Raw genomic sequence first — 26,339 nt, 5'->3', positions numbered from 1 at the left:
ATACTCAACAGACTGAGCCACCCACTGTGTAGCCTTTCACTCACACTGAAAATTCTAGTTCTCATAATTAATCATTTGGTTTATACTGTAATTCACATACAATGGACTCAAAATAACAAAACCAAAACTATCCTAAACATTATAATTATAGAAAACAGTTTATGATGTTTTTATAGGGTTCTTTTTGTCCCTGGGATATACCTTACTAAGATGAACAATTAATTTCATGTTTGAAGTAACTTGAAATAATTACTCTGTATTGTTCTGTCACTAACTCAACATTAAAACTATAATTTTATAAAGTAATAATTATAAAAGTAAAGATACATTTTATAATTTAAAACTTACAATGATACCATTTTAAAAATTTAAATATAATTTCATAATTACAAAATAATTTTAAAAACAAAACACTCTTATAAAATCTTAAAGGTTAAAGGTATAATTTTATTTTGCAAATATTTTCTTTTATTCTATCTTGCATAAAACTGATATTCTTCTTTCCAAATTCCCAGGTTTTTTTTTGAGAAACACTGTTCATGAGTTCAGTCATGAACCCAAAAATATTCAGGTAAGAAACAAGAAAAAATAATTATAACAACCTGAGTCAGTTGTTCATGTGGACATTCTTGTAAGATTGTCTTTCTTCATTTGCAGATATTTAAGTGGTATCTAATTTCTATGCTGAAGTAAAGTATAAGAACATAAGCTAATAATGAAGGTAACATAGTGTCTCACATTAGAATAAGGAATGGACTCTGAATGATATGAAACACCTACATATATTCCCCAGAGAACAGGAATTGTTCAACAAAGTCTACATTGGAAGGCTGGAGTTCTGTTCAGCAATTTAAATTTTTTTGCCTCCACCAGAAGAAAAGAGTCAAATGACTGACAGTTATAACTATTTTAGTGATAAAGTACTTTCAAGTACTTCCATGGAAACTGGTAGAAATTCATCATAATATGGAAAGAACCAAGCATTTTTGTCTGTTTATTTGGTTAGTTGCTTTTTTTGTTGGTGAAACAGAACACTGAAAAATTTAGCTTCATCATCTTTAGAGCAGTCAACATAGCTATTGGGAGTAATTGTGCTTGAAAAATGATTTGGGAGTGAGGCAATTTATCTCTGAAGAAAATATGCTTAAGAGGAATTTTACCAAAACAAGATTACACATCTCCTCCACAGTCAATATCCAAAATTCTAGGCAAATTATTTTACTCTTTTCCACATCTATAAAATAGGGAGAAGCATTTTATTAGGAACCTTAAAACAATTTCCTTGAGATGCAAAGTTGAGATTAAGATTCTAAGTGATTTACACCAGTCAGAATGGTTAAAATTAACAACTCAGGAAATGACAGATGTTGGCTCAGATGCAGAGAAATGGGAACCCTCTTACACTGTTAGTGGAAATGTAAGCTGGTGCAGCCACTCTGGAAAACAGCATGGAGTTTCCTCAAAAAGTTGAATAGAGCTACCCTACAATCCAGCAATTGCACTACTAGGTATTTACCCAAAGGATACAAATGTAGTGATCTGAAGGGGCACCTGCATCCCAATGTTTATAGCAGCGAGGTCCACAATAGCCAAACTACGGAAGAGCCCAGATGTCTATCAACAGATGAATGGTTAAAGAAGATATGCTATATATATAAACAATGGAATACTACTCAGCCATGAAAAAAATATGAAATCTTGCCATTTGCAATGATGTGGATGGAACTAGAGGGTATTATGCTAAGTGAAGTAAGTCAGAGAAGGAAAATTATCATATGATCTCACTCATATGTGTAATTTAAGAAACAAAATAGAGCGTCATAGAGGAAGGGAAGGAAAAATTTAAAAAAGATAGAATCAGAGAGGGAGACAAAACATAACAGACTCTTAATCATAGGAAACAAACTGAGGGATGCTAGAGGGTGGGGGAGGGGAGAGGAGGAAACTGGGTGATGGTCATCAAAGGAGGCATGTGACATCATGAGCACTGAGTACTATATAAGACTGATGAATCTCTGAACACCTCTGAAACTATATGTTAATTAATTGAATTTAAATTAAATAAATAAAAGATTCTAAGTGAGTTTAATGACACATATTTATGTCTCAGGATTATAGACAATTAGTCTTTTAATTCCATTATATGGTAGTTGAAGGCAGGCTACATTTATTCTTTACAATTATTATGTCTATCTTACTAGTGGATGGCACTGCACAGAAAAGAGTTTAATGGAATAACTCAACAAACAGCAAATGCATAAAGCCATACAACTTCCATTTCATTCAGAATTTGAGTTTAATGGAATAACTCAACAAACAGCAAATGCATAAAGCCATACAACTTCCATTTCATTCAAATTCAATCACATTTATAACATCACTTATTTGTGACTAAACTCCATGAGACAAACAAACTTTTTCTATAGTTGAAGAAACAGACGATCAGTGGGATGAACTGACTTTCCATAAATCTAGAACTCAGGTCTTTTGAGCCCTCGAACATTGGATGAAGAGTGGTGACACACTTAGCCCTGGTCCTGACTTCCAGTTCAATGTGTTTGCCCTCATATTTTGCTGAGGTGTCACTGATCTGTGAACTTTCTTTGAAACAAATTCGCAAAGTTGGGAAGCACTGATCTCCCAGTCACAAGAAGGGGATATTTGAGAAGGGAAAACATGCTTCCCATGAAAATAACATCATGAAAGGCAATTATTCTTAGAATTGAGAGCCCTTTTTTAAGTGGTCCAGGCGATGGAGAAGAAGATGGAACCTGTTAGTGGGTAAAGACTAGAAAACCAAAAGAAACATTGGTATCCAGAACCTCACCTTGATCTGAAGTTGAGAGGTTAGAAAATCTAAGAATTTAAAGATGATCATTCCCACTGGCTTAGGGAGATTGATTTCCCTAAAAAAAAATGAAACAATGTCCTATGGACCATCCATAGGACTGAAATTGTCATTATTAGACATTACCCCTTATAAACAAGTTTGTATTGATCTAATAGCCTGCCATCTTGCTATATTCATACTCTTGGTATACTCTTTTATAATATACTCTATTATTTCCAACAATGTCTCAGATCATTTAAGGGCTAAATAATCTTCTCTTTAAAATAACATTTTTTTCTTTTCCATACTCATATTTTAAGTTCCTTTTTATGTTATACTACACTGTATAAAACATCCAGTTTAATGATAATAGAAGTACTAAGCATATACATGCTTGTATTTTTGATTCTATAGTAAATGCTTTCGGTGTATTCCCATTAAGACTGATGCTCTTTCATTCATTGGTGATAAATATAATTTATCCATTCGAGGATATTTTTTGCTATCCTTAGTTTATTATTATCATTTTATTATAATTGGGTTTGCTTTTCATCATATTCCTTCATGTTCTAAAGTGATGATTGTATTTTTCTCCTCCTTTGACTAATTAGTTGACATGTAAAATAATATTTATGGATTTTGCTAATATTAAAGTCCCCTTGCATTTCTGGGATAAATACAAATTGGTTGTAGCATGTTATCCTCCTCATACCTCACTGGATTAAGATTGGCTTGTTTTCTTTTTAAATTTCTTTGATTCCATACTTTTCTACTTTGGAACCAATGTTATACAAATAACACAGAATTAGCTAGTGAATTCTTTGCCAATTCTCTGAAAGGATTTGTTTAAGATTAGACAGATCTATTTCTTAGAAGTGTGTTAGAATAGGCCTCTAGAAACCAACTGGGGCTGGAAGCTCACTGTAGGAAAATTTTTCACTCCTGGAGTTTTAAAAACATTCTAAGGTATTGTCTCCCTCTTTATTTTTGAGTCTGTTGAGTCAGCTAACTGCAAATATTTGTGTAGCTGTTTTGTCTAAGTTTAAATTTATTAGCACAAAAATATTCACAGTGTGCTTTTTATTAACTATTAGTTTATTTATAAATAATTTATAAAAATAAAAATAAAATATAAATTATATATATTTATATATATAATATTAAAATGTAAATAATAAATATAAAAATTTTATAAATGAATAATAAATAGGTAGATAAAGACCAATAGGTCTTATAGTCTGTTGTTTCTACTGACTTCCACACTTGGTGTATTACCTTCTTCATTGCTTAATGATCATTTATTTTTGTTTAATTACTTCACATGGGTTAGAAAAACTTTCCTCTAAAGAAGGTTTGATTCTGCTGGTAGCCATCAGGACCACTTTTCCACACACCTTACCACCTACATTCCAAGTTTATTATCTCTACTTTCAATACCAGCTCTGCTTCACTAATACTTGGCTCAAGATTCATAATCTAAACCGTGATTTTACTATATATGTTCATCCCCAGGGCAAGGCCACACCACCCAGAAAAATACTGCCTTGTCCCCCAATCTCAGCTCTATTTTATTTTGTTTCCACAGTATTTGGTTGGATAGCCATTAATGAATGCAGGTTTCCCTGGGCTGAATTCATTTAGTCTATAGCAGGAGGTCATCTGTGATTGTAGAAGTGCAAATTTATGTCCAATTTCTTGATTTTCAACCAGTGTGAATCATTTTGTTTCAGATATAAATCTTTCAGAGACACAGATTTTAGAGGCTTCATTTTGTTATCAGGTTGTTGGTACAACTCAGTTCCTTGCAGCTGAGGACTGAGACCCTCATCTCCCAGAGGGTATCACTCTCCACAGGCAGTTCATGACATGTTTCTTCATGGCCAGTAGAAGATGATCTGTCCCTCTATGAGGGGCCCTATCTCTTAAGGCTTTCACCTGATTAACTCAGACCAATGCAGGAAAGCTCCCTTCTGATGAACTCAAAATCAACTGATTTAAAACCTTAATTACACCTGCCAAATCTCTATACTCACACCGTATAATGTAACCTGATGATAGGAGTTAAATTCCATACTATTCTCAGGTCCTGCCTACACTCAAGGAGAGGGATAATATAGGACTTTTACACCAGAGAGCAGGAATCTTGGGGGCCTTCTTGAAATTCTACCTACCACAAGTATTCTCATTTATAGCTTCCACAACAGATCTACACATAACTGAGAACTGAGAGGGTAAATGAAAACATTTTCAGACCATAAAATGAAAATTTAAAAAAACTCTACTGAAGTTGGGTTATAGTGAAATGATTACTAGTAGATCAATATAACTGTAGTTTCCATGACTGGTTAGTCTTCTCTGCTCCTCCTCACCTAAGCCGTTGACTCTTTTCAGAAGAGCAGCACGGTACATGCTTTGCACCACACTGGAAGCCTCTTACTCTGAATTTTGATCCAGTAGATACCATACAAACCTGTGACATTAGGACAATTCCTCTCTCCTTAAAATAAGGTCAATATTTACTTATCTGTCCAGCAAATATATGTATTGTAATCATGAGTTAAGTATGAAAGAATAAAAAGGAAACTAATTGATATGTATCCTATTTGTGTAATTCTACAATCATCTGATTTGCATAATAAATGAAGTCTTAAGTAAAATTTAAGAGGACAAAATTTTGCTTAATTGTCTCAGCTGCTAAAAGGCAATTGGATAATATCCCATCAGCATGCAAGAACAGGGTTAGCCACTCAATTTTTAGAAGTTCTTCACCTGTATCATGACATTACGTGCACTTTCAACTTCATCACTAAATAACTCTCAGTAGTTAGTAAGTATCAGCATTAGCTCTTAATTGGTAATCAGGACTTCTGGTAGGGCAGGACTTTTTGAATTAAATATGAAAGTACTGACCTAATTTCCCAGACATTTAGAAAGTATCGCGGTCTTGATACTTTCTAGTATACACGGGCTGCAGTGGCTCCCTTCACGGCTGCCCCATTGCTCTGAAGAACAGACTGCTTATGTAGGAGTTCTACAAAATAAAAGCTGTCTTAAGAACTTAAGCTTTCACAATTATGGTAGAAGCTTAATTATTCTACCATTAATAGTGAGTGATTTCTGGGGCATCTGGGTGGCTCAGTGGGTTAAAGCCTCTGCCTTTGGCTTGGGTCATGATCTCAGGGTCCTGGGATTGAGCCCCACATCAGGCTACCTGCTCAGCAGAGAGCCTGCTTCCTCCTCTCTCTCTGCCTGCCTCTCTGCCTACTTGTGATCTCTCTCTCTGTCAAATAAAAAATATTGAGTGATTTCTGATTTTGAATCTAAATGACCTGACATGTCCAATTATTCTTTGGTTGCCATGCAAAATTGGTACAAATTAGCCTGCATATCCCATAGTACTCACTATAAGTTTCTTTTGCCAGAGAAACTGTGATGAACAAACATAATAGGTTCTTGTTAGTTGTAGGAACTAATGAGATTGACACTCTATTTTTTTCTAGTGGGAAAATAACTTTTCTCATTCTTCATATCTTTGTTACAATGTGATCCTGGGACTCAAGATTACTGGCACAAATTTGGGTCATGATCCAGATGTACTAAATCAGAATCTGCACTGTAACTAGATCCATAATTTTTGCGAGCATTAATGACTGAGAAGCAGTGCTCAAGATCTCAGGGGATTATCAACCAGCTCTGATTATAGTAATGATGATTATAAAATTGTAATTATGACTATTACATTTGTTAATAATATGGTGCTTTTATTATGACATAGTCTATATATCTTACAAGAAGAGCACATTCTATCACCCAAGGCAGAAAAAGGAATGGGTTTTCTGTAACTCTTACTACAATGATCTCTGTTCACATAATATCTTGCACTGATGTAGGCCCTACAGCATTGAGGAATGGGTTCCTGCACTCCCAAGACCTCATGGCATTTCAGAAATAGCTTAGGGAGGAAAAGCAACCTTGAGATAACTCTGCGGGGCTGGGGCTGGAGAGCCTGGAAAGGGTTGGTTGACCCACAAACCTGCCTCTGGAAGGATGGATGTCACCGTGCTGGATGCCTGGTTGGCTACAAATGTGTCAACTAACATCTTCCTTTCCAGAACCTATTGACCCTCCCTATCTCATTTTTCATTTCCTGCCCAAAAAAAAAGGAACATTTTAAACTCACCATAAGAGTTAAGTACTTCTTTTCGGCTGCTTTCTCTGTGAAGTAAATAAACTGAAGCATTTGCTTCCCTGAAAGCCAACTCTACCACTTCATTAAGCTTCTTCCCGCTTCAAGAGTAGATCCTTCCTCTGACTTCCTCTCATCTCCTACCAAACTAATCCTGAACTTCCACATTCCATGAGTGAATACGTCTTTTCAGCATACTTCCTTTAAGCAAATGGTCCTCAAATTTTAGCATCAGAATTACCTAAAGAGCTTGTTAAAACACAGATTGCTGGACCCCATCCATAGATTTTCTGATTCAGTGGGTCTGAAGTGGAGCCCAAAATTCTGTATTTTAAAAATTTTCCAGGTGATGCTGATGTTTTTGTTCAGGGCACTCCACTTTGAGAACTACCATTTTCAAAACAGAATGCCTGGAAAGGCATTGGGAGTGGGCTGAGAAGCTGTGGGGTAAACAGGTACCACCCTAATGTCTCTGCTCTGCATCAGGTTAATGTGGGTCTACCGGTGTCCACTCAGGTCTGCAAAGACCTGGCCATCCAGGATGCAGACAGAGTAGTGATGCGCAGAAATATCCCTTTCAGCTGGCCTCAGTTGAGGCCACTTTGTGCACAGGCAGTTAATCCCTGTGCAGACACGTCTTACAGGTGAGGCTGTAACAACAATCCTACTACTATTGTGTATTGAAAGTGACACAACTGATGTGAAAATGAGTTTTTTAAAAAGCCTCAGTTAAAGTGCAGTCGGGGAGCCCTGAAGGGGAGCTCTCATGCACGTCCCCCTCATCGCAGCCTGCACAGCCAGCAGAAGAAGATCATTCTTATCTTCAGGGAGAACACTTTTCATATAAAAATTTCTCTTCTGCTCTTAAGAACAAGAAGGAAGATCTGTGTGTGTGTACACTATTGCTTGCAACCAATGAGGAAACACCACAACCTCAAACTCTTGTTCCTGTAATGAATTTCTGTTCAAAATGACCCTTCCCACTTTCCTCCTGAAACCTAATAAAAGCTCACCTTCCCTTGGTCTCTTTGCCTAGGGTTTTCCATTGCGTGCATGTCCTGAACTGCAATTCTCTGTTATTCTTGAGTAAACTCATTTTTTGCTACTAAAATAACTGGCTATTTTGTTTTTTAGTTTGATATTAACAATGTGGCTTCCTGCATTGGCTATTTAATGGGGAAGACTAGCATACCGATTTTGGAAAACAGAATTAAAATGGCATGATTTGTATATGAACCATTCAGTCTCTGAACCCAATCAGCTATCTCTGAACCCAATCAACTATCAAAGAAAATTGGAAGTTTCTTTCTTTCAAGAGTGATGAAACAAACATTTCTCCTTTTGGGAAAAGAATGTAGAGAGCTGGGGCGCCTGGGTGGCTCAGTGGGTTAAGCCGTTGCCTTCGGCTCAGGTCATGATCTTAGAGTCCTGGGATCGAGCCCCACATCGGGCTCTCTGCTCAGCGGGGAGCCTGCTTCCTCCTCTCTCTGCCTGCCTCTCTGCCTGCTTGTGATCTCTCTGTCAAATAAATAGATAAAAATCTTTAAAAAAAAAAAAAAAGAATGTAGAGAGCTGATCTATTGTGCCATCTGAATGTATGTTCAACTGTTATATTGTATGTTGAACTGTTATATTTCTATTAAATGTTTATCAAATTTTCCTTAATAACAAGATATTGCTGTTCTCTAATGCCAAGTGAAAAAAATACAAATTTGCAAATGCAATACAAACATGACAATGAAAATCTATACACAAACATTCATTTACTTAACAATTATTTACTCAATGACTGGGATTAGGAAATGTGCATAGTTCAGGAACAACAAAGATAGAAAGTCAAGTGTGATGATTGGTCAGTACTAAGATGTAACTTTGGCCAGGGACCCAGCTCTGCCAATCATCCCTCTTTTCCTGGGAAATCAAAGTACCAGTCACTAACATAAGTACAAGTGCTATGGAGATGAACATTCTGTTAAAATTACACTGAGATATCTGAGTTTATACTCAAAGTAATTGAACAAGCTTATGCTTTATCAAACCCATGGTTCTGGCAGGAAACCAGCATACACGCAAAGGGTTGAACAAAAGAGAATCTAATGAAGAGACTGTTTGGACAGGATTAAGGAAACAAGGGGAAATGAGGTACCCAGGGACTAGCAACAGCAGGAATCTTTTACCATTCCAGGCCTGACAGGTCAAGGGGAAAAACTAGAACCCAGTGAGAATTAGAACCTTGGAAACAAGGCTAACAGAGCTACTATCTGCAAAAATGTACCAGTGCCCAAATTTTGGCAAAGTTGAGGGAAAAAGGAAAATTACCTCAAACTCTCTGGGCTCCCTCCCTCCCAATCTCCTATCAGTGCCTCCTGTTGGCTGAATCCAACTAGAAGCCCAAGTGATGTCATTTTTGGAGGTCAACTTTCTGAAGCAGGGCCAAATGGATTATAATTTACACTTTAAAATCCCTCGGTTCCTCTCAAACTGTAAATTATGGGAGGTATTCCCCTGAAGGAGTTCTCACAAAGAGAAAGATATCTCAGCCTCCAAGACATTTGGGGCTGATTTGTGTTGACAATTCTGCTGTAATAAATGGAAAACACAGCCCAACAACATGGGCATCATTCCCTGAGGAATCAGTACCGCCTAAGAATGCGACAAGCAGGAAGGTCCAGAGAAACACAGTGACCCAGCTTGCTCTAAACCAAAACTAAGCAGCAGCCTGACTCAGGCAAGAAGTTCCTGCTTCTGCAGGGGTTGCAGCCTGGCAGTGGGAGGTCACACAACTTCTGGAATGTTGAAGGTGGAGGAGCTTCTCTTCCTCATGAGGCGTATAATAGTTAGAGTTTATTTAAGTAAAACATATCAGTCTTCTAAAATTCAGGAAGAGGTTGTGTTTATATTTTGTAATAAAGATAACAAATTCAACAACAACAAAAGCTGCTTTTACTTATGACTGCTGAGAATACAAGTCTAGGAAAAAATAGTGTTAAATATTAAAAGCTTTTATGGCTAGACTGCATATATTTACATCTTGCAATGCAATATTTGCACAGATGATACAAATAGTTCACTTGCGAGATTCATAAATAATATTTACAAAATATTGTCTGGAGAAATGTAGTTTCATGAAGATTGAATGTGAGTAAAAAACTAGTCTCAATCACTGCTAATGAAACAATGAATAAATAAGTTTCAGAAAAAGAAAAGGATGGCTATAAAGATGCATATTTCAAAGGTACAATTTTTAAATTCTGTCTGTAGATGTTGCTGTCAGAATTTTCACTTTGGAAATAAAACAAAAATCTGTGTTCTGAAGAATTTTTAATTTTTTTTTGAAAATTAGGCAAAAGTTTGCAGTATTGATTAAGTAAACTGAATTTTAAAAGTAAAAATTTTCAAAAATAACAGAACTAAGCTTGTCTACATCCGGAATAACTAGAGAAAAGATTATTTTTCATAATGGATCATTGGCCCACTGAAAACTAGTAGTCATATATCTCAGCTGGTAAAAAGCAACAATCGAGGATGATGTACAAGATTAGAAAATTAGCTGCGCTTTGCTAGGCCAACTCAAGCATTGTGCTACAATCCAGTCTCCAAACAACACATTATTGTAAGCAAAAGCGATGTGGAGTTAGTACATTAAAATTCTATCCAAAAAGAGGAGTATCTGCTCTTGCCCTAGGTCCACAGACTTGGAAGCATTTGTCAAGGGCAGAATAGCCCAGCAATGACCCAGAGCTGCCTCTCAGAGAGGCAGTGCCCATAACATAAAGGAAAGCATGTATACGAAGATGAAGTCTCTCTGATACTCAGGATGGAAATGGCAATCTAGTTCCTTTCACTCTGGTGATAGAAATTTGGAAAGAGTGAGAAGATAAGGAATAGTAGGTAAATTGACCAAAACAGTAAGGAGCTTCTTTTAAACATGTGCTCTGTGTATCCCACTTGCAGTTAGAGCTTTAATTATTTAAAATAGAATATATCTAGGGGTGCCTGGGTGTCTTAGTCAGTTAAGCAACTGACTCTTGATTTCAGCTCCGGCCTTAATCTCAGGGTTGTGAGGTTAAGCCCCATTTCAGGCTCCACACCCAGTGTGGAGTCTACCTAAAAAAACTATCTTTCTTACTTCTTTTATCTCTTCTCCTTTCTCTCTATGAGAAAAAAAAAAATCAAGAACTGGGGCAAGAACCAAAGTCATAAAAGAAGCGCACACTTCTAGGGTGGTGGATAAAGAGAATTTGGTCTCGAGTCATCAGGTGAATCACCAAAGTCACACAACCCATAAGTGGCAGACCTGGGACTTGAACCCCGGGACTTTTGACTACATATCTACTATGAACCAAAATGAAACTCCTCATTTGCCTTTCTTATTTGTTGCAAAAATGTAAGAACTGTGCAAAAATATGTAGAAAATAGAATTCAAATCATAAAAATATTATAGACATGCATACATACATGGAGAAGAGAGGTTTCAGGATATGCTTCCCTTCTAAATTCTTTAAACAGTGATACATTTCCATCCAAATTAGGATTAATTAAATTTTGAAGTCACATTCTTTTGCTCTCACCTGTTTTACACTAGTTTTATATTAGTAATCTTTCTTTTGAAAGGAGTTGCATTGCTAAAAGGAAAAGAGTTTGAGGAAGAATGGGAGAAATAATGCCACAATCAAATCTGATCTTTACAACCTGAAATCATGGATGTGGAAAATTAGTACTTTGGGATAAATACAAAATTCCCTGTGATCATAAAACTACAGGGGGTAGCCCAGGAATCAGAAGACACCAAGAGTTTATACCTAATTTATTCCATTTAGCTTTTGATTATAGCATTTACCTAGCAAATAGGATCCAATTAGGGTGTGAATTATAATGCACCTGGGAACACTTATCTACATGCCTGGAGCTCTCTGCCACCACATGGGATTTTAAAGGCACTCCAGGGCACTGCCAAGAAAGGAGCCAACAAAAACCTCAGAACCTAGTAAGCAAGACTTGAAAGCACTTCAGTGTTCTTTTCCTGAAGAGCAATGGCCTGTTTGGGCAGTGCTGCTCACTCATTCATATTAGGAGCTGTCAAGAGTTCTTCTTAACAGACTGATAATAGCCTGAGGTCTAAAATATCTGTGAGATTCCAGAGAAAAAGTCTCCTCGAACTTCCCTTTCACAGAACTACCCTGTGGAGTTACTGTTTCATTCCTGACACTGATTTATTATGCTTATTCTAGGGTAAGTTTCTACATTATGCTTGACAACGACTGCTTTGTGCAGATAATTGCCCACGTGACAGCTTGTGAGAATTTTGCTTTTGTCCCATTTTTTACGATGCCTCATCCTATAAGGACAATCTTATGTTCTCCTCTGGCTTGAGAATATGGATGATGCAGAATATAGAAAAGATAGAGAATGAGGCTTGACTGTGAGTGCTGTGGGTCAGTTGTAGGCCAGCTGGCAGGCTACCAAACCTCTCTGAAGGGAGGGAAGGAGGCTCCTTTTCCATCCTCCAGAAAAGGAAGGTTTCACCCATCGATTCTGTTCAGTTCTGTGCATACTGTGGAGAACAGGCGCATTCATGGGTGATCAAGCCAATCTTCCCCTCAACTTAGGTTCATGCGGCACACCAGTGCAAGCTCTTCTGAGCATTGTCTTCCCTTCTCTTTGGCTCTTCCATTATTTTTTTCTTTCTAATGGATTATCCTTTTTCAGTACACAACGTGCTGTAACATTGTTCATCTTTTTGTCCACCCCACTCCTACCAAATATTGCCTTATTTCTCTGCTCTTTTTGAAGCAAAAATCCTTAAGCAAAATTTCTTTACTTCCATCCCTATTTCCTCTCTGTTCTGTCTTGAACTCAACCCAATCAATTCCAATGCAAGTGTTCTCGTCAGTGTCACCAATGACTAGGACCTCTACTTAACAAATATAGTGACTGGTTCTTTGTTCTCACCTTGCTCAACAATTGATCATTTCCTCCAAATGTTAAATTACCACAGGGCCTCAATCTTAGGACTCTTCCTTCTCATTATTCACACCACTTAATCATTTCATTCCATACCTTAAGTAGAATGCACAAATTGATGATTCCCAGATTTATATCTCTAACTTTGATCTCTCTCCTGACCTTCAAACTTGGATAGTTGGATTTCTCCTTCGTATGTCCACTTACATGTCTAATCAGCATTTCAAACTTATCCCAAACCAAAATCCCTCCTGGATGCTTCTCTTTCTCTTGTACTCCACAATTGCCACTCTATTCAAAGTATATTCAGACTCCAACCATTCTTCTCAAACTTTACTGCTGCTACCTCTTTAATCTATGCCACCAACACTTCTAGTCAGAATTATCTTGATAAAACCCTAATTGATCTCCCTGCTTCCATTCACTTTCTACAGTCTAATCTTTTTTTTTTTTTTTTGACAGAGAGAGAGATCACAAGTAAGCAGAGCAGCAAGCAGAGAGAGGGGGGAAGCAGGCTCCCTGCTGAGCAGAGAGCCCGATGCGGGGCTCGATCCCAGGACCCTGAGATCATGACCTGAGCTGAAGGCAGAGGCTTAACCCACTGAGCCACCCAGGCGCCCCTCTACAGTCTAATCTTAACACAGCAGCCAAGGTAAGCCTTTTACTTTCTTTCATATATTTTTTTTAATTTAAATTCCATTAGCTAGCTTATAGTACATTAGTTTCAGATGTAGTGTTCAATAATTTATGTTTTGTATTACACCCAGTGTTCATCTCGTCACATGCCCTCCTTAATGCCCATCATCCAATTACCCCATCCCCCCACCTACCTCTCCTCCAGCAACCCTCAATTTGTTTCCTAGAGTTAACAGTCTCTCATGGTTTTTCTTCTTCTCTGATGACTTCCCATTGCTTTCCCTCCCTTCCCCAATGGTCCTCTGCCCTGTTTCTTATATTCTACATATGAGTGAAACTATATGATAATTGTCTTTCTCTGATTATTTTGCTCAGGATAATACTCTCCAGTTCCATAAAGAAGAGGTGTGTGTGTGTGTGTGTGTGTGTGTGTGTGTGTGTGATGGAATATTACTCAGCCATCAGAAAGGATGAATACTTACCATTTATATCAATGTGGATAGAGCAAGGTAATCCTTTAAATAATGTCATTTACTTATCTAAATCTTCCAAATGGCTTTCCATCTCACTAAGAAGAAAATCTTTCATTCTCCTTCCTTCCAACTGCACTGGCCTTTTTGCATCACATCAAGCATTATCTCACCTTTTTGCATCACATCAAGCATTATCCCACCTCATGGCCTTTGTATTTGCTTTCCCTTTGGCCTGGAAAGCTCTTTGTCCAAATAACCACATGGCTCAACCCCTCATGTTTTCAAGTATGGGTTCAAAACCTGTTACATCATCAAAGAAGCCTTCCCTGACCACCACTTTCCCATCCACCCATTCTCTCCTCTCCCATGTATCTGTCTTCATTTTTCTTCTTCATAGCACTTCTCACCATTAGATATACATGTCTTAAAAAAACGTATTTATCATCTTCTGCCTTGTAATAGTTGTGAACATAAACTTTATGAGAGCAGGAGTTTCCTGCTTTTTTTCTCTGTCATAACTCCAACATCAAAAATAGTGCCTGACATATAGTTGTCACTTAAAAACGTCTTTGGAATGAATGAATGAATGCATGCATGCATGCATGCATCATGCTGTGGCTCTCTAAAAGGATCTAGAGGGTGAAGATTTTCTCTGTGCTCATGTTGATACAGGGAAGCTGAAGGGACTCCATTTTGGAATGGCTCCATCTTTGCAGTTTTTCTGCTAGGTCCCATTTCTGAGTAAGCCAAAGAAGCTATGTTCCTACTTAAAGGGGAATTCAGAAAAGTTCATCATTCTCTGAGTTTTGTCCTAGGCCCCAAACACCTGATAGCATCTAAGAAGAGCCAGATCCCAAACATGTTCTAGGATGTTAACTTCAAAGAAACCAGCTGATGCTGGCATCAATATTCCCTACCTTTGCTGATTTATGGAATAACACCTATTGTTCAACTGACACTCATCTTTGATTGGATCCTTACCTTGGATTCCTAAAGGAAAATGTACTCTAGATCCCCTTCCAATATAAACCCCTAACTCCAAGAAACGAGACTTATTCACCTTTCCTCTCTGTCACTCACCCCATTTAAATAAACTCTGCTTTCACTTCCTCTGGCTCCTGTTTGATTTCTATCCTGCATGAAGCCAAATACTCTCTGTGGAACCCCTGCCTCTGGGTCCTCAGACCCAGCCTGCTTATATCAATGTTAGAATTCAGTTTCCTCATTTCACTGGCTTCTAGAATGCTTACCACCAAATTGGAGACTTGCCTTTTAATCTTAACTCCAGCTTCCTTCCTCCTTAATTGCATTCTGTCATGACTTTCTAATTAACTTCTTCCTATTTTGTAATTTTATTATATTAATTTTTATTACCTCCCTTAATCTCATTCATTAAATTCATGGAGCATCAGCAAGGTTATAACTTGTATATCATGATTAACAAATAAGAAAACTATTAAAATATCAATTTTTATTTTGTGATACAAAGAATTTTAAGGGAATTCTTCAGATCACTCATAAAGATACCTGTAAGAGTATTCCTAAAATAGTTTGGTACTAGTCAAATAATTAAATTAAAATTAACTTATTATTTTGGGTTTATTTCCACAAAGATGATAGGAAGACCAATTTTTAGGAAAATAGTTAAACCCTATAAGAATGTGAAATTCCAAAATGATCTTTTTTCATGAGCTGGAATAATTTTCAGTGGTTTTCAAACAGTATTTTCTTATTAGTAATATATTTTAATAATGATGTTAGAAAAATAGGCACATCTTTTTTTTTCCCCCTCCAGAAAATATGTATACATGCTTACACATTAGGAAATAATTTCTAATCAGACTATATTGATTTCCTACTGGGTTTTGTGTTCATTTCCTAGAGAGATTTTTTTTTTCCATAAAGTAAACATATTTGCAAAAAGAAATGATTCAAATTTGGCCACATGTTATTTTTGAATGAAAAGAACAATACACTTATCAAACAACTGGTTATTGACTTTATTTAGTATACCCTCCACCCTTGAACAAGCTAATGAACAACTAAATTCCTTCTTTATAAACCCTTGAAATTGGCCTTTAAAGTGCATTGAAAATGTGGACTGAAGGACAGTCAAAAGAAAAATTATCCTCCAAATATTATCTTCTGAATGATCACTGACTGCACCACAGGATACAAGTACACTCCTGAATGTGTGTGTGCATGTGTGTGTGTGCATTGCAAAGTAAAACATAATAAATACATAAGTTACATATTGTATGTGAGTTTTTTAATAAAATTTTTAAATAAAACTCCAAATTAAAATTTTTTCTTTCAAAGATATTTTATAACTATGTAAGATCTTAGTTTTACTCTGTTGTAGGTAGACATTTAAAATGGCCCCTGCCTTAAGTTCATTTGGGCTGCACTAAACTAAATACCATAGACTGGGTAGCTTATAAACACAAATTTATTGCTCAGGGTTTTGGAAGCTAGAAGATCGAGATTAAGATGCAGCATGGCTGAGTGAGGGCCTTTTTCTGGGTCAAAAAATTCTCCAATTCTCACGTGATGGAAGGAGCAAGGTATCTCACTGGAGCTTCTTCATTTATAAAGATGCTAATCCCATTCGTGTGAGCTTTGTCCTCATGAACTAAGCATATCCTAAAGTCCCCACCTCCTAAAACCACCATCTTTATGGGTTAGAATTTCAACATATGAATTTGGGGGACACATTCAGATCCTAGAAGCTCCCAAGATTCCCATCCACCATTGTAGTCACCCTAATCCTTTCCCTTCATTTGTGGGCGGAATCTGTGTACATAATGAGATTTCACTCTTGTTATAAGGTTATTAATTCTTTAATCATTTGGGACACCATCCTGAGTAGACCAGATCTAAATCAGAGGAGACTTTCAAAGGTGAGGCTTCAGACAGATGAGCTCTTGCTGGTCCTGAAGAAATAAACTTCCCTGAGTTCTACAGCTGCAAGAAACACATTTCCACCTAAGCATGGAAGAGGACACGGCCCCCAGATAAGAACCCAACTCCCAGGCAATACTTTGAATACAGCCTTCTGAGAAGCCCTGGCACAGAAGGCCCAGCTAAACCTTAACTGGATCCCTGATCCATTGAAACTATGATATAATTAATGTGTGTTGGGTTAAGTCCCTAAGTTCATGGTAATTTGTTACATAGCAATGGAATCTAATATACATGTCAAATTTAAATGTTAAATTTGATAAATGCAGCAGCCTAAAAATAGAGTTAAAATTTTTTATAAGTTATATTCCATGAGGGAAAAATAATTATTATGGTGGCAATACTAATATAAAGTTTACTTCAACTATTGACTGGCACTGTATATTTTTTCTTTTTTTTTTTTTTTTTTTTTTTTTTTACGGAGAGAGAGATCACAAGTAGGCAGAGAGGCAGGCAGAGAGAGAGAGGAAGGGAAGCAGGCTCCCTGCTGAGCAGATAGCCCGATGCGGGGCTCGATCCCAGGACTCCGGGACCATGACCTGCATATTTTTTCTGACCATTGGTTAAGTAAAGTTTAAATGCATTGGCATCTTTTGATTTTAAATGTTTAAATAATTTTTTAAATGCTCACAGGAGGTAACAGAGCAAAAAAAATCTTTTGGCATATCACACTTAATGCCTCTAATAATCAGCATGACAATGAACTCATTTCTAATGAAATAAAAAATGCTATAGGTTTTATTAAATATTGAGTAAATAAAAGTCATAATAACTTTGTGAAGTAGGGTGGCAGGGAAGATGCATTATTCTAGGACTAAAAAAACATTTATTTGCTGGCAATAATTCTCCTTTGGCTGAATTTATGTTAGGATTCTCACATGGTAGAATATCACCCAAAAGGCAGATTTGCTAGATTGAGTGAATTATAATCCTACTTCTGATTTAAAGATGATAACTTTTAGTGAGTTTCACTTGTTAAACAAAGTCAGCTTTAGAATCACATAATGAAGCACAATGCAATTCAAATAACAGACATTACATCCTATAAAAACTCTTTAGAGGGCTAGAGTCAATCAGGATCAACAGATGAATGGATAAAGAAGAGGTTGTGTGTATACACATATATGTATTATATACAATGAAATATTATGCAGCCATCAAAAAGAATGAAACTTTGCCATTTGCGACAATGAGGAGGAAACTAGAGGGTATTATGCTAAGCAAAATAAGTCAGAGAAATACAAATACCATATGATTTCACTCATATGTGGAATTTAAGAAACAAAGCAGATGAACATAGGGAAAGGGAAGGAAAAATAAAATAAGATGAACACAGAGAAGGAGTCAAACTGTAAGAGATGCTGAAATATAGGAAACAAACACTGCTGCTGGAGGGGAGATGGGGGCGATGGGGTAACTGGGTGATGGACATTAAGGAGGGCATGTGATGAAATGAGCACTGGGTATTATATGCAACTGATGAATCACTATATTCTACCCCTGAAACTAATAATAGAGTATATGTTAACTAAAATGAATTTAAATAAAAAAATTTTTTAAAAGATGAACTTTTAGCAAGTGTCACATTAAACAAAGTCAGCTTTAGAATCACATAATTAGGCATAATGTAGTCCATGTGACAGATATTATATCATATAAAACCTTTTACTTTTTAGAGGGTTGGAGTCAATCAAGATCAACAAGGAAGTTAAATCTGACAGACTGCCCAGATTTCAGCTCATCACCTAATCAAAGTTGTTATCATGGTCCAGCTTTCACCTTGGAGATTCTAAGTGATTCCTGCAGAATCGGTGCAACTTAAGATAGTTTGTCTAAGTAGTAATGGCACAAAAACAGTTTGAGAGGAAAGACTAGTTACAAAATAAAACTGTGGCTGACTTTTTAAGATATTTTCCTTCTTACCTCTGTAGTTTTTCTGTCTTCCTTCTGGTGACTGATGCATTTGCATGTGAAAACAGGTGTCTGTTATTTGTTCTCATAGTAGCTTATTCTTGTGTTTTGCAGTACTTTGCATACTTGTTATTATTCAATAATTTGTAAATCTTTACTTATCATCCATCTTCTTGAGGATTCTCTGAGCCTCATGTTGGCAAGTCTGCACATCCAGTATCAGCTACAATTTCCCTGGTGGCCAGTAAACGTCCAACATAGAGGAGATATTCTGTAAAGACCTGCTTATGACTAGTCTTTAAGAGCTCCTTTTCTGAGATTTGGTTCTCCATTCATACTTTCCCCTGATTTCAACTCTATTAAAAATTTTAGCACAGGGGAAAAACAAAACAGTGATTTCCTCTGAAACTCAAATTCTTCTAGGAGAGTAGTTCTTAACCAGGAATCATTTTTCCCCCTAAAATTCCAATACCTATGACCCATTAAATTAAAATCTCTGAGGGCTGGGGTTTAAACATCAGAAATTTTTAAGCCCTCAGGTGATCTGGTTAGTACTGAGAACCACAGCACTAAGCCTGAGGTTCCCAAATTTTAGGGTACATAGAATCAGCTGGAGTGGCTGTAAAGAAGTTGTATCTTTCAGTCTCAATGTGATAGTCTAGACAATTGTTTCAAGTCTCCCCTCCATGCTTTGCCACTTAAGAATGCAATGCCTTCCCACTGTGGATGGGCATTTTCCCACCCCTTGGTTTCTGCTGAGCCATGTATCTTGCTTTGGTGATGTTAACAGATGCAATTCAGATAAAGCCTTGAGAAGTACCTGTGTGATCCAGCCTACACACTGGTACTTTTTTCACTGCCACAGGGAGAATATGTTCAGCCTACCTGGGCAGTCTCAGGAGGAGGATGAGACAAGTGGAGCAGAGCCAAGTTAATACAGCTAAACCCAGCTGACTCCCAGACAGTATTAGCAGAGCGGTTACCGGTTACCCTAGATCAGCCACACTCCTCTGTCAATATACAGATATGGAAGCAAAATATTTACTGAGATTTTGTGTTTGTTTGTAATGTAGCAGTAGATGACTGATACAATCTACACCAAAAAAATCTGATCTAGACTCTACTTTATTCATAATCTTTGTGTTTACAAATAATCAAAAGCTAACACAAACTCATTTTAAAAAATAATTTTCTGGTTTAAAAAGGAACAGTGCAGGAATTGTCACAGCTTCAGCAATGACAGAATCTAAGTATTTAAGTGGTATTGTGAGAAATTTGTCTCTCCGTACCCTTCTGTGTTAGTTCATTTCCAGAGAGGGTCTCTGCACGTGACAGAAGAGATGGTCACTAGCAGCTCCAGGCTTGCATTGAGCTCCTCTCTGATAGGGGAAAGAAACATCTCTTTCAAAATAGTGTCAAGAGAAGTCCAAATGTTATCCTTTTCTTTGTCCTAATTGAATCACCTGCCAGTTCTGAACCGATTGCAATAATTCCGATTAGCCCGGCTAGGGTCTCATGATTATTTCTTAAACTGGAGGGGCATTATTCAAAACAGTCACATGAACTGAGTGTGGAAAGCTTATTCTGAAAAAAATAAATAAATGAAACAAAACTGGGTGCTGTTAGTAGAAGGAGAAAAGCCTGCTTGAAAGGCCAAATTTTAGAGTTTCACAGCAATATGTACTAGGGGTTAACACGCTAGATGATTCTATTTTATGGACTCCCAGGATGACATTTTAAAATAATTATGGATAAGATACTCCTTCCTATAGGAATATTCAAAAGAAAGATGCACAATTTAGCCAGCTTTTTAAAATATTGTAAACAACATATTAGATATAGGATTTGTGAAGGACCCTTGGTCAATGATGATTAATGATTTCAACCTAATCCCTGGGACTTTACTACATGGTGGATGTATTGGGCTGCTCTAAATGTTCATTTCTTGGTCACTTTTTAAGCTTGAGAGGGTTTATGGTATTTTATTATTGTTTTGTTGTTGTTATTTTGATTCGTTTTCTCAGATAGAAAGGGGGTGGAGATACTTTTTATTATCTTGACCATTAATGTGTAGTTTTGCTTTATTTGGCAAGATGCTTATTTCTCTCTACTTGACAGAGAAGAACAACAAATGAGACTCAAACAATGATGCAATTCATAATAGAATTTCTACTGTAAGATCACCAAGATGAAATCCTAGGGTCACAGGCCTAACATTCTAGAAAGTTATGTCCTCATTTACTAAAGAATTTAGTTTTTCCAATAAAAGGGTAAAACAAATTAAAAGCAAAAAGTAACTACAACCCTTAAATTAAATTCAAGTAATGGATGACTTCTTTGAGGAAAAAACATGTTGCCCAGCAGTACCTCACTTTCCTCAAGTTCTTTTATCTTCAATTCAAACTCAGAGTCTAACAATTTTTGAAGGTCATTTTCTTCTTACCTAATGTCACTCAATGACATTTTATTGTGAATTGTAATTTTATATAGACAATATCTCATCTAAGACTCAGAAAAATACAAAAATTTAAAACAATTATTATGGTGCTTTTAAAAAAAAATGGAACTTTAAAAAAAAAAATGGGCCCAAAATGGTATTACTTGGGTTAAGCCCACAATATTAAACCAAGATTTAATTCCTGACCTAATTGCAGTTTCAACCTTTCCCAGAAATGTATCCTAAGCAAGTAGTTGGAAATTTTCTGGTCAGCATCAATGATATAATCCTCCTCATAGACCCTATCATTCCCCCAAGGAAAGGTGAACTTTCCTGAAATAATACTTTTTTACAATTTATGACTTTCTTGTCCCAACCCTTCTCTGCCTTTAAAAACTTTTCTCTTTTCAGGAACTCCTTTCTATTACTACATAAGTTATGGCCTGATTTGTGAATCATTCAATAAATCCAATTAGATCCTTAAAATTTACTCAGTTGAATCCACTGTTTTTTATAGAACAATTTTCAGTGATTCACCTATAAACTATTATTCTCTAAAGCAGTGGTACATAGTCTTTCATCAAAAGTCCTTACAGCAATTGAATGGAAATAATCAAAGCTCTATTCACTATCAATTGAAGGGCAGCTGCTACTATGGGACAGGTAGAAAATGTAAAACATTACTTGCCACGGTTGCTGCATTCTATCAGTTGAAAGAAGGTCACAGAGCTAACTCAGGTTTGAGGGGAGTAGGTTAACAGGGGCCCAATTAACAGGAGTTCATAATCATTTTCCCCAAAAATGGAGCAGGTGGCATATAACAACCACTATTCCATAGCAATTCTGAAATTCAGAAGGTCATGTCTCTAACTCCTCTAATGCACCTAGGTTGCTTTCTAAGAGTACTTTTTCATGGCTTTTGGTTGGCCTCCTAGTCTCCTGGATGTGAACTCTGAGTTAGGCTTCCTTTTCTATAAGAAATGACCCAAAATTTTTAGCTCTGTTGATTTCTGATGCTGCTTCTTGTCATTTGAGGGCCCATAGGCCTCTTTTAATTTGTACACATTAAGGTCATTCTTTGTTTTAAAATTCCATAGATTCTGACAAATGCAAAATGTCATACATCTAGACATTAGAATACTGTGCAGAATAATTTCACCATCCTTACAAATCCTATGTGATTTACCTAGCCAACACCCCTCACTCCCCACATCCCTGGCAATCACTGACCCCCCTATTATCTTTATAGTTTTGCCTTTTCCAGAATGTCGTAAGTGATATCCTTGTCAAACTGACTTTTTGCACTTAGAAATATGCATTTAATATTTATCCATACTTTAATATGGCTTGATAGCTCAGTCCTTTTTGGAATAGTATCCCATTGTACAGATATACCACAGTGTGTTTATTCATCTCACCTATTGAATAACATCTTAATCGCTTCCAGTTTGGGGGGACTATGATAAAAATGTTATAACGTTGACATGCAGGTTTTTGTGTGGATGTAAGTTCTCAAATCAGTTGGGTAAATACTCAGGAGTGCAGTTGATGGATCCTTTGATAAGACAAACTTCAGCTTTGAAAGAAACTGCCAATCTCTCTTGCAAAGTGACTGCAACATTTTGGATTCCCACCAGCAATGAATGAGGATTCCTTTTGTTCTTCATCCTCACATGAAATTGGTATTGTCAGGTGTTTTAGATTTTGGCCATTCTAATGAGGATGTTATGCTATCTCATTTTATTAATTTGCATTTCCCTAGTAACAAATGCTGTTGAACATCTTTTCATATGCTTATTTGCCATCTGTGTATCTTTTTTGGTGAAGTGCCTGTTCAGATCTCTTGCCCATTTTAAAAATTAGGTTCTTGCTTTCTGCCCATGGACACCACCGAGTAAGCATCGTTAAAGTCTCCCCTCCCACTGCTGTCATGTCTAAGTCAGAGTCTCCCAAAGAGCCTGAATAGCTGCAGAAGCTCTTCATTGGAGATCTGAGCTTTGAAACAACTGATGAGACTATGAGGAACCATTTTGAGCAATGGGGAACACTTACGGACTGTGTGGTAATGAGAGATCTAAACACCAAGTGCTCCAGAGGCTTTGGGTTTGTCACATATACCATTGTGGAGGAGGTGGATGCAGCCTTGAATGCAAGGCCATACAAGGTGGATGGAAGAGTTGTGGAACCAAAGAGGGCTATCTCAAGAGAAGATTCTCAAAGACTCAGTGCCCACTTAACTATGAAAAAAATTTTTGTTGGTGGCATTAAAGAAGACCCTGAAGAACATCATCTAAGAGATTATTTTGAACAGTACGGAAACATCAAAGTGATTGAGATCATGACTGACCAAGGCAGTGGCAAAAAGAGGGGGTTTGCTTTTGTAACATTTGATGTCCATGACTCTGTAGACAAGATTGTCATTCAAAAATACCATACTGTGAATGGCCACAACTGTGAAGTAAGGAAAGCGCTCTCTAAGCAAGAGATGGCTAGTGCTTCATCCAGCCAAAGAGGTCAAAGTGGTTCTGGAAACTTTGGTAGTGGTTGTGGAGGTGGTTTTGGTGGGAATGACAACTTTGGTCATGGAGGAAACTTCAGTGGTCAAGGTGGCTTTGGTGGCAGTCCAGGTGGTGGTGGATATGGTGGCAGTGTGGATAGCTATAACAGATTTGGTAATGATGGAAGCAACTTTAGAAGCTATAATAATTTTGGCAATTACAACAATCAATCCTCAAATTTTGGACCTATGAAAGGAGAAAATTTTGGAGGCAGAAGCTCTGGCCCTTATGGTGGTGGAGGCCAATACTTTGCCAAACCACAAAACCAAGGTGGTTGTGGTAGTTCCAGCAGCAGCAGTAGCTATGACAGCAGAAGTTTTTAATTACTGCCAGGAAACAAAGTTTAGCAGGAGAGGAGAGCCAGAGAAGTGACAGGGAAGCTACAAGTTACAACAGATTTGTGAAATCAGCCAAGCACAGTGGTGGCAGGGCCTAGCTGCTACAAAGATATGTTTTAGACAATACTCATGTGTATGGGCAAAAAACTCAAGGACTGTATTTTTGACTAATTGTATAACAGGTTATTTTAGTTTCTGTTCTGTGGAAGGTGTAAAGCATTCCAACAAAGGGTTTTAATGTAGTTTTTTTTTTTCTTTTTGCACCCATGCTATTTATTGCTAAATGTAATAGTCTGATCATGATGCTGAATACGTGTCTTTTTTTAAATGTGCTGTCTAAAGTTAGTCTACTCTGAAGCCATCTTGGTATACTACCCCAACAGTGTGAAGTTAGAATTCCTTCAGAGTGATGCCAGATTCCATTTGAAATTTATTTTCAACCTGTTAAGACACAGAAGCCATTGTCTCCACAAACCTTTGTGTAGTTGAACTGACAGTTAATGTGTTGTGACCTGGATTCACAATTAAAAGATCACCCAAGCAAAGTCCTGGAGTTTATTTGGTTATTAATATGATTGTTGGCACATCCTATGCACTATATCTAAATTGAATTATGATATCAGATAAAATTATAGATGGGATTAAAGCTTGTGTATCATCCATTATCATGTGTAATCAATAAACAATTTAATATTCTCTTGGAAAAAATTTGAAAAAAGTTCTTTATTTTCTTATGGTCAAGTTTAAGAGTTTTTGTATATTTTTAATATAAATCCTTTATCAGATAGAAGTTTGAAACTATTTTCTTCTATCAGATTTGAAAGACAACTGCATAAAGCAATTATAAACAATATTTTTTCCAAATAAGTTCACATTCTGAGGTACTAGGAATTAGGACTTCTATAGATGAAATTTGTGGGCAGGGGGGAGAGACACAATTCAAATCACAACAACAAGCCTAGATCAGTTGACAACCAGCCTTCCCCAGACGTGTGAGCCAACCCAGCTAAAATCAGCAAAACCACCTGGCTGACCACCCTGAAATGTGAGCAATAAATGTGCTTATTTTTGTAGGCCAATGACATTTTGTAGTTATTTCTTATTAGCATCATTATGATAATAAATGAATGGTACATGTACTGTGAACAGAATATGAGAAATTAAGTCTTTTAAATTTTTGCAATGGAACCAAAACACCCTCATAAAGAAAGTCACTCTGAAAAGCAGAAACCCCACTCAACTTGTCTTCATAGACACCAAGTAAGTAGACAGAATAAGCAGCCGGTGAATAAAGACTTCCACCCAGAATCACTAAGGAAACCAGTATAGATTTCTACATACTGTGATACAGGAAATGGCTGAAGCCAATATCCAAGTTTCTCATGAATTTTAGCCAGAATGGCAAGCAGAGCAATGAGCTTGTCTAAACCACTTTAGGTAGAAAGGTAGAAGATTATTTATGAATGAAAGGAAGATGAAGGTTTGGTTAAGCGGTCAATAACTATAGTGGATTGATAAACAGTGTGTTGAAAGTATTCTATTCCCTTTAATTTTTGTATTCACTTTTCATATTAAAGAAGCAATATAAGCCTCTTTTTTGTCTTTTATTTAATTGAAGTAGAGTCGACATGCAATGTTACATTATTTCAGGTGTACTACATTCTATGAGTTTATATGTTATGTTGTCCTTGTCACAAGTGTAGCTACCATCTGCCTCTATACAACACTATTACAATACCACTGTCTCTATACCCTGTGCTGTAATTTTATTCCTGTGATTTATTCATTCTTTAACTGGAAGTCTGTATTTCCCACTTCCCAAACTGCCTCTTTTAATCAAGATTTTGTTCCAGAAAAATTATGCTTTGTTTCTGTGTTATCCCTGATACAGGATAGACCCTGCCCCAAGAATAGAAAACAGCTCTGTCCAAGGACTATAAACTGGAATTGTAGGCATAGGACCTAAAGGGAATTAATCTGTATCTGTGGACAGGAATTTTGTATCTGCTTGCAGTAAAAGCAGATTTCGTAAGTGCCTACCATTG

General features: G+C 36.8%; 1 pseudogene; it reads left to right on the top strand.

Annotated features, from left to right (window-relative positions):
• The first annotated feature begins 23,328 nt into the window (after nucleotides 1-23,328).
• On the top strand, nucleotides 23,329-24,279 carry LOC111145095 (annotated as a pseudogene).
• The last annotated feature ends 2,060 nt before the right edge of the window (nucleotides 24,280-26,339 follow it).

This window comes from Enhydra lutris, unplaced genomic scaffold (genome assembly GCF_002288905.1).
Source record: "Enhydra lutris kenyoni isolate GAN:26980312 unplaced genomic scaffold, ASM228890v2 scaffoldscaffold1, whole genome shotgun sequence".
NCBI classification, from domain to species: domain Eukaryota; kingdom Metazoa; phylum Chordata; class Mammalia; order Carnivora; family Mustelidae; genus Enhydra; species Enhydra lutris.
This window is presented reverse-complemented; position numbering and strand designations above follow the sequence as displayed.